This window comes from Petaurus breviceps, unplaced genomic scaffold (genome assembly GCF_028583685.1).
Source record: "Petaurus breviceps papuanus isolate PSGF00001 unplaced genomic scaffold, PetGlider_PUasm1.0 118, whole genome shotgun sequence".
In the NCBI taxonomy this organism is placed as follows: domain Eukaryota; kingdom Metazoa; phylum Chordata; class Mammalia; order Diprotodontia; family Petauridae; genus Petaurus; species Petaurus breviceps.
The window spans coordinates 23,126,542-23,141,616 of NW_027185616.1; positions in this window are offsets into that span (position 1 = coordinate 23,126,542).

A 15,075-nucleotide genomic window follows, 5' to 3' on the forward strand; every position below is an offset into this window, starting at 1 on the left:
CTGTGGTTAATGGATCAGAGGTGTCTAGGTAGTACAGTGGATAGAACACAGGGTCAGGAGTTAGGAAAACCAGAGTTCAAATCAGGTGCTAGACATGTAATAACTGTGTGACCCTGGGCAAAGTCATTAACCCTGTTTGCCTCAGTTTCCTCATCTGTAAAATGACCCAGAGAAGGAAATGGCAAACCATTCCAGTATCTTTGCCAAGAAAGCCCCAAATGGGGTCATGAAAAGCTGGAAATAATTAAAACTACTAAACAAAAAACAACTGGATCAGAACAAGGAAATACAAACTTCTAGAGAAACCCATGTAAGTGAGAAGAAAGGCCAAGTCCCAGGATTGGGAGGATAAAACAGCTTTTTTTTTTTTTTAAAGCACAAATGTTTTTAGAAGTTATTTAGATATTACCTTCTGATCTTATGAAAAGTATAAATAATCCAACGGAATTTATTTTTCCTTTTGTTTAAAAGAAAAGGGCTACTAAAGAAGTAAAGTCCCAGCTGACAAACAATGTTTATCACTCATCAACAAACTTGTATGAATATACCAGCTTTGTCAAAGAATTGCTTTTCAAATATTTGGTAAACCATTTCCGTTCCCCTATTAACAGCATAGATCTTCAATATTCATTCATTCAGCAAGAACTCACTGGGTCTACTATGTGTCAGGAAATATTTTAGGTGCTGAGCGAAGAAAACTGACCGATACTGCCAGGCTCCAGTAGTTACATTTTCTTGGGCCAGTATATCTTACATGAAACACTGCAAATGTCAAACAAAGTTTCTCATCACTTACAGAAAACTACAAAGAACTTTTCTCATAATAACCAGCTTAGTCACTTGTCCTAATAAGTGGTAATTAAAATTACTCATTAAATAAAATAAGCTTGATTAAGTGGCCACATTCATTAAAAGGTAACTTGTTCAAAAGACTTTTCTGTTTAAAGTAGATGCTCCTGTAAGTGGATTTCATAATACTTTACAAGTACGATCATTAGTTTATTAGCCCTTCCACCTCTTTTTGGTTTGAATGAATCAAAACTTGGAATAGCTTCTTTTCCTTATTATTCTGAACCACTAAAGATGATGAACTTGGCTTTGGAAATAATACATGAGTCTAAACACCAGCAAATCCCAAAATCAATTTCCTCACTATACGACTTACAATTGATTTCTGTGCAGCAGTAGATAAAAAAGAATGTAAAAGATTTTCAGATGATGCTTAAAATTAGCTTTGAGCCTTAGCATTAAAAGACATTTAAAGACAAATGTTTTGTATCTTATAAGCATGCTTCTCAATCAGGCCAAAAAGATTTTAGTTTACTTCAATTGAGCATTAATGTGATCTAATTGGTATAAAAATCAGTTCATCAACCAATACTAAAATTATATGTGATATTTAAGACCCAGTTATCTGTAATGGGGCCAATGATACTTTTTTGTTGTTGTTTTTGTTGTGACATTTCAGTCGTGTCCAAATTTGTGAAGCCAGTTTTGTATTTTCTTGGTAAAGATACTGGTCATTTGCCATGTCCTTCTCCAACTCATTTTTACAGTTGAGCAACTGAGGCAAACAAGGTTAAGGGACTTGCCCAGGGTCACCCAGCTAGTAAGTGTCTGAGGTCAGATTTAAACTCATGAAGGAGAATCTTCCTGATTTTAAGCCCAATACTCTATCTACTGCATTACTTAGCTGCCTAATACTTATGGTACCTACCCTATATGATGGCTTCTAGTCCTGTAAGCACTCCAATGAAATCATGAAAGTAAAATTCTATATGTGGCAATTACTTCCATTATTATCATTATAAAAACATAGTGTTACAATTAATTGTTTGATGATGGCACTGAGAAAGAATGAAAGTGCAGTGATATGGACAGAGACCAGCCTCAGAGTCAATGAACTTGGATCCAGTATGTGAAACATACCTCTCGGTGTCCTGAAGCAACTGAATTTGGGGACAAGTACTGATTAGCATTGGTAGAGTTTCCCTATACCAAAAAAATGGATGGCTTACTTCCAGTGTCAGAGAGACATATTATCTATTAATAAGTTTTCAACATGCTAATTTTGGGGTTTTGGTTCTATCTATATCTGTCAACAAAAGATTGCCTTGACACAACCAGGTCTATGCTTTAATGTATGAGACTTAAGGAGTTGCTTGTAACATATAGGTTAATATTTATACAAAAATATTTATAGCAGCTCTTTTTTGTAGTGGCTAAGAATTAGAAATCAAAAGCATGTCCATCAATTGGGGAATAGCTAAAAAAGCTGTGGGATATGATTATGATGGAATATTATTGTGCTATAAGAAATGTTGAGCAGAATCATTTCAGAAAAACATGGAAATACTTACATGAACTGACGCAAAGTGAAGTGAACAGAACCAGGAAAACATTGAATACAGTAACAGCAATATTGTTTGATGGATAACTATAAATGATTTCTTTATTCTCAGCAATACAATGATCCAAGATAATCCCAAAGGACTAATGATGAAGCATACTATTGACTTCCAGAGAAAGAACTGATATTTTTTTAATGCAGTCTGAAGCATGCTATTTTTCACTTTCTTTTGTTCTTTTTCTTTTATTTGAGTCTTCTTGTACATAATGATTAATATGGAAATGTTTTACATGATTGCACATGTATAACCTATGTCCTCTTACTGTCTCAGCGATGGGGAAGGGAAGGAAGAGACAGAATTTGGAACTCAAAACTTTACCAAAAAAACGTTAAAAATTGTTTTAACATATAATTGGGGGGGGAGGAGATAAAATATTTAAAAAAAAAAAAGCAACAAGGAATCAAGTGACTTAGCCCAGGGTAATAAAAAAGTCAGAGGAAGTAATTGAATGTAGGTCTTCCCAGGTCCAGATCCAGCTTCTATGTGATAGAAAGTTTAGTACTGTGCCTGCAGTTTTGTACCTGGATTCAGAAAATCCAGGTTCAAATCCAACTTCTAAAACCTATAGCTGTGTGACCACAGGCAAGTCACCTACCCTGTCTGAGCCCATTTAATCACCTAAAATATGGGGATAACAGTTCCTGTTATACCCACCACAGAGGTTTGTTTTTATGTCTTAAAAACATTAAAGTGCTATGCAATCTTAAAGCTACTGAAAATCAAATAACATAATAAAAGCTCCTTTGATAACCTCTATTAGAAGTTTTTTAAAAAAGTACTTTCATCAGCATAATATTCCTTATTTCCTTTTTTTATTCAATGTCTTTTCTTTTTTTTTCCTTTTTTTTATTGGAGGGCAATTTGGGGTTAAGTGACTTGCCCAAGGTCACACAGCTAGTTTTTGTGTTAAGTGTCTGAGGCCAGATTTGAACTCAGGTCCTCCTGACTCCAGGGCCAGTACTCTATTCACTGTACCACCTAGCCACCCTATTCAATGTCTTTTCAAAAAACAAATACTAGAGAAATCTGAGTCCATTCTCATGCAAGGTTTTGTTTGGTTCATTTAGTATTTGTTTTGCTGAATTACCACAAAATAAAAACAAGCTGCTCTCTCTCTGCCTAATGTATTCATGCTCAAAGGCACACACACCTCATAGGCCTAACACAGCAATGATTTGGAAAAATTCTGTTCATTCAAATCTATTTTTTGACAAGCTCTTTATTTCCCTGAAACAAATGAGAGCTTTGAAATCCTGCCCTTCTAGTTCTTGAAGGGTCAGCTCATCAGAAGGAGGATAAGGTTCTGAAATACCTCTTCTATGGGACAAGAAGAAATCAATATTCTAAAGACTGGCCTAACAGCTGTAACAGAAATAACCTTACCTTGTATTAGCTACTCAAGGTTTCCAATGAAAGGTTTTAAGCACTGGAAATGGCAATGTAGTTCTAATGTGATCCTAATTCTTTAATTAAATTAAATTCATTTTTGAATAATAATAAAGCTGAAAAAAAAAAGATAAAACCTATTCCCTAGGCTCGATATTCTGAATAGTGATGGAACATACATACCATCACATAAATGTGTCAAATTATCAAAAATGATGAACAAAAACATGCTACATGGCTAGGTGGCACAGAGCGCTGGCCCTGGAGTCAGGAGGACATGAGTTCAAATCCAGCCTCAGATACTTAACACTTACTAGCCATCTGACCTTGGGCAAGTCACTTAACCCCAATTGCCCTGTCTTCTCCCCTTGCAAAAAAAAATGCTACAGGGTAAAGACAAAATAAATTATTGCAAATTTTTGCAATATAAAATTAAAAATATAAATATAAATAATAATGATAATAATAACAAATAAAATATAAATAAAAAATATAAATTATTGCAAAAAAAAAGTTGCATATCAAATGTAGTAGAAATTTCTCTCCAGATCAGAGGTTTGTCTTGGTTGGTGGCAATCAGGATCTTAGATAAAGACCACCCCATCTAAAACAAGACTTGTAAGCAACAGAGAAATGTATTAAGTTCATAATTTATCAGGATAGAATGACAAGTTTTGTGCTCTTTGGTTCTATGGCATGTGCATACATGTGTTTTATGTGTGTATGCCTAGTTCAGGGGGAAAAGTCAGCATCCTGAACTTCAGAGAATACAAACAGAAGTTACAAGCAGACAAAAAAATAACAATTCAAAAGACAGGACTTCTAGCTGTCTGACCATCACATACATACAATTGGTTACCAGAGAGAGAAGCACCAACATCTGAGTTTTCAAAGCCGGAGTGATGGGGAGGGTGGGGAGGGAGAGGGCCTCAATAGCTGCCTCATCTGGTCAAGTCACATAACTCTTTCCATATGCGAACCCTAAAGTAAAACCTCACCTCAGAGGTAAATATAGCCCTCTCCAGAGTCAGAGAACATCACAACCCTCATGACCCACTTGACTACAAAGTAACAAAAGTAGTACCCCCTGAAAAACAAGCCTCCTCCCACAGGCTCCATGTGACCACATTCTACTTCTTAGGAAGGCAGAGTTTATTTCCAAATCATGAAATGTCCTCAAATTCACGTTGGCCTATTAAGGGGCAGGGAAGATCTTCAAAGTCCTATTACCATTACAATCCCTACAGGGGAATCTTTAGATCAAAGGATAAAAACATTTTAATTATTTTATTTGCACAAATCCAATTCATTTTCCAGAATTACTGGAATAATCCACTACTCCACCAAAAAGGCATTATTACTGTTCTCTTCTTTATAAATACCCCTCCAATCTTGACTATTCCCATTCATGCCAATGTTTTTGCTGTGAAACAAAACTTTAGAATTCTTTTGAGGTGTATATATCTTACTATTGTGATTCAGAGCATTCTTTGACATGGTTAAGAGTTCTTGATGCTTTTGAAAACTATTTAAAAGTACAGACAACTTATCTATTTTACTTTGGCTTTGGGGCATTTTGTTTCTATTATGTGTCTATATATCTTGGACATCATACTTCAATCGGTGCAACTTGATACAAATTTTTCCCAATTGATTTCTCCCTTTCATATTCTCTTTCCATTTATTTTGTTCATGTAAAAGCTCTTCAATTTCACTTTCTTTCTTGTAACCACCTTTATCTCAGGGACATATTTTTTTAAAGCAACCATTAAAATAACATAGTTAAAGATCACTTTAAGACTCATTAAAGTACTTTCTCTACAACAACCTAGTGAGATAGATAAACCAAATACTGTCTCCCTTTCAAAAATAAGAAAACAGAGATCCCATGAGTTTAAGTCTGTGTACACAATTAGAAAGTGTCAGAACCAGGACTCAAACGCAGCTTCTCCAATTCCAAACCCAATGCACTTTTTGCTACTCCATACAGTCTTTCAATTTTTCTCACAGAGGATGATTCCAAAAAGAAAATGGAAAAGATTGTAGTTGGAATCTATATGTGATCAAACATGACCGAGAAAACATCAATACCCTCAGCTAACAATGACAAGTCTACTTTCTTACACCTATAAGAAAGGTTTATGAATTCATGAAATGTTTAAACATAGTGAACAAAGAATTTCTACAATGATCATATTTTTATTGTCATGCAATGTGCTACTGGTTTTTTTTTTGGTTAAGGTTTTTTTTTTTTAAGCACTGGGGTTGGTAGAACAAAATCTATCATTAAAAGCTTTCCTCACCCAAGGTGTTTCCTACTTGTATTAAAATCATGTTGATTTAAATTTTTGTGAAAGACTCTCTCATGTTACATAGGTCCTAGGAACTCTTTTTTTTTAAAAACAATAGGGGTTAAGTAACTTGCTCAAGGTTACATGGCCAGTTATTTCTGGGTGTGGTGCTAAGTATCTGACCACAGATTCGATCCCAGGTATTCCCGACACTGGAGCCAGTACTCTTACTCGCTGAGCGCCCTGGCCGCCCCCCTAAGAACTCTTTAAGTACCTTTCTGACATTCCTCACCCAGGGAACTTAAGAAAATACATCAATGGCATTCTTCTTCTCATGCTACTTAACATATTGATTCTGGGTAATTCTGTATACATGTAGTCATCTTTACTGCAGAAGAAAGCTTTCCTTCTTATTAAAAAATAGTAAACTACAGGAATGGAAAATAATATGTGTTGTCAATCAATAATAGCATTTTGGATGATTTTCCTAACTTTTTGTAGTAAAGTAATAGTGGGGTGTGTTTTAGAAAATGCTTGATGAGTCAAAACAAAATATATCATTTTTAAAAATGCTTTCCCCCAAAGGACTATTCAATACTGAACAAACTTTTTTTAAAGTTTGAACCTTACTATGTACAGTGAGCCTAGATACTATGAAAAATTAAAAAAATAAATAAGCCATAGTCTCTGTTCTTAAGACACTTGCAAGACAGTAGAGAAAATATCACATATGCTAGTAACTATAAAACAAGTTATAATGTCAAATTGCCATAAGCAAAGTAAAAATAAAATGCTATAGTAGATGGAAGGGCTCTGGACTAGTTAGTAGCTGACATAGTAAACTAGTATCTGGCTATAGTTAAGACAGGGCCCATCTCAATTGATAGCAAAAGGACCTGTCACTTACTTAATATTACAAATGTTAACCTAGAGACCACAGAGAGAAACATAAGTAACCAGTTAACTCATTATATCTGATCCTATTCTTTGATACCCCATTATTTTGGAAAAATGCTTTTATTTAAGATTCTCCATCTACTTTACTGTTGGAATTATCAAGAGTCAAAGCAAGTTTAGGAAGCAAAGTCTCACAGTGAAGCTGTAGGAAAATTAGAATTAAATATCCCTAGATTAAAACAATCCTAGCTGAGGGACCATAACATTTTCATTTTGTTTTTCCCAACTCTCTGTAGCAGACACTTAGAAATTATTAGTTTGGACATGTGAACAGAGTTGCATATAGCATAATGCTAATGGTTGAAATAACCACAAACTAGTTAACTTTAAACAGAGGAAATTTCCATTTCAAACTGCAAATTGTCCCCTTAGCGCCAGTCAATATTCTTGAAGGTATATGCTAGGAGACAAGTAAGGATGTTTTAGTTCAGAAACATCATGGTTAGTGGGGAAAACAGGTCGTATCATCAATTTCTTTTTCAAAGGACAGAACATTAGGCAAGAAACAACGTGGATGATCAAAAAAGAGAGAGACCCATAGATGTTACTTATTAATTTCACGTGTAAAAGAATTTATGAGTGATCTTTGCTATCTTGAGTTTCACCAGATTTAGATAAAGTTTAGGGGACATAAGATACCAAAAGAAACTCAAATACTCTCTATTCAACTTTGACTGAATAAAGACAATCTGTGGAGAAAGGACATTACTATACAGCTGACAATATGATATTTATTACAGGCCAATTGCAACTGAAGGAGGGTACAAAATAGTCCTAATGTTAAGAACAAAGGGTTTTCCTCCCTGTAATGGTAATGTAAATGGGAAGATCTTTCCCATCCATTAATAGGTCCCTGTGACTTGCTTAAGTCACATGGAAGCCTAAGACACATGAGTTTCAGTAACACAAAGTCTGTGGTGGGAGAAGCTTGTTGAATGAGTGGAGCAGAGATGAGAGGAAGGTGGTCAGACCAGTTAGAGCTGAAGGAGAGAGAGGAAGCAGGCAGAGAGCTGTGAGTGTTCATTTGTGGGAAGGCCCTAGCAGGGGGAAGGTTTGGGGATGGTGGTGCCCCCTACATTGTTATTATGTATAGATTTCTTTGTTTCTATGATGGCTTTGGCTTTCTGGTGTTGGGATTTTACTTTCTGGGGTTTGAATAAATGTTTTGGTTCTGGATTATGTGTGCAGAGTCTGTTATATTTTGTGATTTAGAATTATACCAGCATATTCATAGCTGCCATAAGAACTGTGAATATTGCTTTGGTGCTACACTCCCCTTCTCAAACTAATTGTTTTCTGTCTTTCAATAGCTCATTTTCTTTTCCTTGACTATTTAAGATGGTTATTCCTCAAAGTTTTGCATTAGGTCTCTTCTCTCCTTTCTTCATTCCCTTTCCTTTAACAATTTCTTTAACTGCCATGGCACTAGGGATAACTCCCAAAGCTATATATCCAGTCACAGCTACTTTCTCCTAATCTCCATATCTCACCAACACATGTAAAACCAAAATTTTTTATTCTCCCCAATTCAACTAATTCACTTCAATGAGTGCTTATTGAAGACTAGGGACATACACACATCAATCAACAAGTATTTATTGAGTGTCTTCTATGTCCCAGGCACCGTGGCAAGCATTGGGAATACAAAGATAAAGACAAAAACATGGCAGCCCCTTATCTCAAAGAATTTGAATTCTGCTGGAAAATATTATATGAACACAGACAAATAAACAGAAAGTAATCTGAGGATGAAGAAAGTCTAACATCTGAGGGCAGCTCAGAAGGCTTTGTGGATCAATTGGTAGGTGTATAAATAGTTTTGTTGGAAGCTAAGAATTCTAAAGAAACATTGATAAAGATGAAATAGATCATTGGCATGTAGGAAAGCTAATATTAAAGAACATTTGTTGTATAGGGAATAACTAATATTTTAATCACAAAACCACTCTTTTGACCTCCTTATTTGTCTCTGTAGTGTCACAAACTCTCAACCATCCATGGACAAAATCTGTGTTACCTTTTATTGACTTCCCTACAGATCTTGAAATTGTCCATGTGTTTTTGTTAACAGATGTTGCTGTAATGGTTACACAAAACACTATGGAACCTTCTCTAAGAGAGTAACTATCACTGAAAAGAAAGTAAATGCTGACTCTCTACCAAAGAAAAATAAGTAGACAAAAAACATATTATCTAGAGCTGGTCCATAGATTGTGTGTGTGTGTGTGTGTGTTTGTGTGTGTGTGTGTGTCTTAGGAAGGCAGTGTAAATGGACAATGACTGGGATCATCCTTGGATAAAAGGAAGAAAATGAACTAAAGTATATTTAAGAAATTGAGCATAACCTTCAACAACCCTAAACTCCCCCAAAATAAAACCCATCTTTTTATACCAACATTCTTCTAACAAGGTCAACTAGTCATGTTGGAAGATCAAGAGATAACATTTGAACAGCATGAGTGCTAAACTGGTACTCACGAAATGTTTAGTTTAATGGTTTAGTGCTTTGCCCACACAACTCCATAATTATATTTTTATCATTTTGTTAAAATTCTGTAAAAGAATACTCTAGTTTCCTTTCACATATGAAGTAGCTTTCATTAGGAATTTGAGAACAAAAAATAAATTAATCTATATTTTGTGGTATGATAGTCACTATAATTGAGTTATATATGTATGTCATTTAGAATTTTTTTTACACAATCATTTGATAAGCTTATAGTTTCCTTTGAGATGTTCTCAATATTATTCTAGTAAAGAGGTGACCAATAGCAATGGTGTCAAACTTGGATGGAAACAGGGCCCACTAATCCATACTTTACATGTGGCCCTGGGGCTGCAAATTGATTTAGAAAACCACATGTTAATATTATTTATTTTGTTATATTTTTATTTTTAAAAATATTTCCCAAATGCATTTTAATCTGATTTAGGCCAAGATTTTGGAGGTTGCACATGGCTCATGAGTCAAATGTTTGACACTTCTAATTAATAAGCTCATTATGTTAATCCCAATATTGCAATGGTGGTATGATCTCAATAATGTAGGTACTTCACTCCTCTACTGCATATTATACCCTATCCAGGCCTTCCCATCTCAGGAGAATGTTATTCACATCCTCCCATAAGCCTTCTTATTCTTGGTATTACCGATATGGAGACAAAGATAAAAAAAATCGTGGCAGCTCCATTGCTCATAGAGCTTACTTCTACCGGATTCCATCTAATGGCATATGATGGTAGGAAAAGGGAACCTTACTCCAAATTTCTTAATAGTGGATGGATACCAATTTAGCACTTGGGCTGTTATCCTTTGCCCTTTCAAAATGCCTGGAATTCAGTAAAAGAATCCCATATTCTCTCAACAGGATGGTTTTACTTCCTTTTCCAATTAAACAAATCTTTGACGTTATCCTCTATACTTCTTGTATGTGCTGTTTGTCACCAAAACACTGATAATATGCTAACCTTTCTTATTTTCACTTGAAGAAAGTATTGGTGCTATATAGATGTAAGATTTCTATGTAATCTACAAGTTTTTGAATTCTTGTTTCCTGGTCCTGAGTCATATTTTTCCAATGTATTTTAGACTACTCTTTCCTACACTCATCTTTGCATTAAAATCAGTTTCAAAATTGATATTAATTTGTTTTAAGGGGTTTTATTTTTAATATTTTATTTTTCCCCAGTTACATGTAAAGACAATTTTAACATTCATTTTTTTAAAAAAAGTTTTGAGTTCCAAATTTTTTCTCTTCCTGACAACCCTCCTCTCTGAGACAGTAAACAATTTTATATAGGTTATATATGTTCAATAATCCAAAATATATTACTGTATTCTTCTTGTTGTGAAGGAAAACACAGACCCAAAGGGGGAAAACACCAAAAATACAGGAAGTGAAAAAAATTTGCTTCAATTTGGATTCAGACTCCATTGGTTCTTTCTTTGGAGATGGACAGCATTTTTCATGATGAGTCCTTTGAAATTATCTTAGATCATTATATTTCTGAGAATAGCTAAATCATTCATTATTTTAAGGAGTTTCAAAGAATTTTTCCTAGAACTTTCTACTTCATCTTATAAAATGATGCTACACCATGGAACATGGAAAGAACACTGAATTTGAACTCAAACCCCCTGGGTTCCATATGTCTTGAAGGAAGTTACTTAACCTCTTGATATCTGTTTTCTCATGACTAAAATAGTGAAGGACAAAATAGATAGCATTCAAGGTCCCACTCCAAATCATCCACTGGAATGTCTGAAGCAATATGTAGATGATCCAACAACAATTAGCATACCTAGTTTCCCAATGTCTCTCCAACAATAAGTTTTCCCATCTTTTAGCATTATTGAAATGATACCTTGGAGTTATTTTAGCTTAATTTTCTCTGATTGTGAATGAGTGTCCACATTTTTTCAAGTGGGTTATTAAGTTTACATTTTTTTCTCTTGAAAACTATGTCTACATCTTTTGATCACTAATTTATGAGTGAATGGATATTCTATTTATAATAATTACCCATAAAACTATTTAATATAATCCTGGTGGTTATTTTTTTTTGCCAAAACATATGTTCTCTTGATTCTAGTCATATTGATTTTATCTGTGATAAAACTTTAATTGTATATAACTTCAATTTTCAATTTTGTGTTTTATGATTTCTCCAATCTTATACTTTGAATTATAGTTTGAATACAAACTATTCCACTATTTGCAATTTTGAAAGGCATATATTTTCCTTTATAAACATTTTATGGCATGATTTATTTTTTTATTTAGCGAATTCATCCATTTGTATAAGATATAATTCAAGATATAAGTGCAATAATGTCTTACATGTTTCCTTTAGTGAGCCAAATAAAGGAGCTGGTATTATTGTAAGCAGGCAACAAGGAATACAATTATGTGTAACATCTGTAAATTCCATACTGTGGTGCTCATAAGTATTTACAGGAAGATCATCATGAAACTAATTATAGTTTATGCACCAAAATATGTTCTAAAATGTAATGAACTTTTGGGGGCAGCTGGGTGGCATAGTGAATAGAGCACTGGCCCTGGAGTCAGGAGAACCTGAGTTCAAATGTGGTTTCAGACACTTAACACAAAACTAGCTGTGCGATCTTGGGCAAGTCACTTAACCCCTATTGCCCCTCCAAAAAAAAATAATGAACTTTTACAAAAACTTGATATAAATCTCCAAATTAGAATATGTAATTTGGTTCTGAGTGACTTCATTGCAGATGTCAGAAGCAGTGAAGATGGACAAGGAATAATGAAAACTTCAAATCAGCAATAATCAATGTGAGAGGTTTGTAGACTATATCCAGACCCAGGACAATATCGTGAATACTTTCTTTGAGAAAAGAAATTGTAAATAATAAAAGTAGCAAGAACTTTAACAAGGTAACAAAAATGAAACTGATATTTTAACAAACATAATATGATTCATTACTAAGGCTGGAGTCATTCCTGAATCAGCTACAGGGAACATCAGAATATCTACTTGCTAGAGCAAAGAGAAAAACTGGTACAAATATTGAAGAAAAAATAAAAAACTAGAAAAAATGTATGGTACACAACTAAAACAACTAAGTTTATACCTATGCAGACAAGTCGGATATGCATAGAGAAGGGACAAAGATACAGATTATATTTCATACCAAAATTTGACCAAAGTAATTTAACTGTCTTAACAAGGAAACCAAAAACACTAAGAAGTGTCATAGTTTCCAAACACTTCACTTCCCTGCCAAGCAGAGAGATATGGCCGTTAATGACAATATCTATTTTGAATATAATTTAATAGAGAATGATGGGAAATTATGGGCATTGCTTTCACAGAAAACAGGGATGAGCAGTACAGGGTAAAACCAGTTTCAAGAAAGACAGACAAGAAACTTGACTAAGCCAAGTCATTCCAAGGACATTTGAGGATGAAAATGAAAGAAGAGCAAACAGAAGAAATAAGTAAAATTCTGAAAAGATTCTGATAACACCCTTCTTTTTATCATTACTAATTCTGGAGCCAATATGCTTGGAGTCTAACATCACAGTCCTAGACATGCTTATAGGAGAAATAGAAAATAACCAATAGGGACAGCCAGGTAGCACAGCGAGTAAGAGCACCGGCTCCAGTGTCGGGATGACCTGGGGATCGAATCCGGGCTCCTACACTTAGCACCCACCCAGAAACACCTGGCCATGTAACCTTGAGCAAGTTACTTAACCCCAATTGCTTAGGGGTGGCCAGGTGGCTCAGTGAGTAAGAGCACTGGCTCCAGTGTCGGAATGACCTGGGTATCAAATCTGGGCTCAGATACTTAGGACCACACCCAGAAATAACTGGCCGTTGTAACCTTGAGCAAGTTACTTAACCCCGAATGCTTAAAAAGAAAATAACCAATATAGGAAAAACAACTGTACTAGGGAAAGTATAGCTAGAAGAGATCAAGGCTTGAGACAACCTAATTATGAGAACTTGATTCACAAAGTTTTTGAAGAAAGAGAAATTTTTAGAAGGTCTGGGAAAAACCGTCAGACCTTACTAATATAGGAAAAGGCAATGAAGTAAGTAACAGCTACATTATTTGTTTTGTTATTTGTTAGCACTTAGCTCAGACCTTGGCACATAAAAGTATTATTCCTACTTTGATAATGATATAAAATGCTATTAAAATAATCTACATAAACACTGAGGATCAACTTTGTGAGAGTGTTAAGAAGGACAGCAAGTGTTTTCAAGTAATTATTCTATAATAAATTACATCTTTACACTCACACACTGCCTAAAATATAGAGAGAATACAGGATTCCACAGTTCTCATTTTCTGTTGATGGTAAAGGAAAGTGGAACTCTATTTTGTAACTCTCTGATCATAAATATTTATCATAAATAAATCACCGTATGACAACGGTGGCTATAGACTGGCCCCAAATGGTTAGCATCAGGAAAGGGAGCCAGCGCAGAGAACAAGTGGAAAAGAGAGATTCCTCATGGATGAGAAGATTCTCTGCCAAACGTTCTTGTTCTACTCTTCACTCAGCTATTAAGTGATTTTTACGATAGCACCAGTTTGACCAGCCTCCCCCTCCAATAAACTCCATTGCCTTCCTATTACATCCCTGATCAAATATAAAATTCTCTAGTAGGTAAAGTCCTTCACAATGTGACCCCTACAACCTTTCAAGTAGTACAATTCTCTTTATTTAAAAAAAATTATTTTAATTTTTAATTTATTTGGTATAAAACAAGCATTTCCATGATATAGTATAACAAAAAAAAAAAGATTGCACATGAAACTGAAAATCTATTATATACCACTTGCTATACACCTTACTTTCATTGTGTCTCACACATAACACTCCATCCTCTGACTCAATGTCTTTGCAATGGCTTTTCCCCCACTTGCAAATGTTCTTCTCCCCTCTCTCCCAACTTCTCATTTCCCTAACTTTCTTTAAAATCCAAATCAAACAACTCCAAAGGACTCATGATGGAGAGGGCTGTCCATACCCAGAGAAAGAATTATGTAGCCTGAGTGCAGATTGAAGAAAACTACTGGTTCTCTCTTTTTCATTTGGTTTTGTTTCCTCTTCTTCGTTCATTTCATTGGTTATAATTCTTTTTTACAACTTGATTAATGTTTAATGTGAAGGTACAGGAAGTACCTCTATCAGATTGCATGCCACTATGGGGAGGAGGGGAGAAAATTTGGAACTCAAAAACTCATGGAACGGAATGTTGTAAACTAAAAGAAATGCATTTTTAAAAATTCAAGTCAAATCCCACCTTCTTCAGGATGCCTTTTCTGGTTTCCCCTCCACCTCCCCTACCCCTTCCTTTTCCTTTAAGACTACTTGCCATTTATAACTATACATCTCGAATGTACGTAATCATTTACATGTTGTTTCTATCATTAGAATGTGAGTGACTTGAGTTAAGGCTCCTGCTTTTTGCCTTTCCTTTTCATCCCCACCACTTAGCAGTTTCCAGCGTGTCTTTAGTAAATACTTCTTAACTGA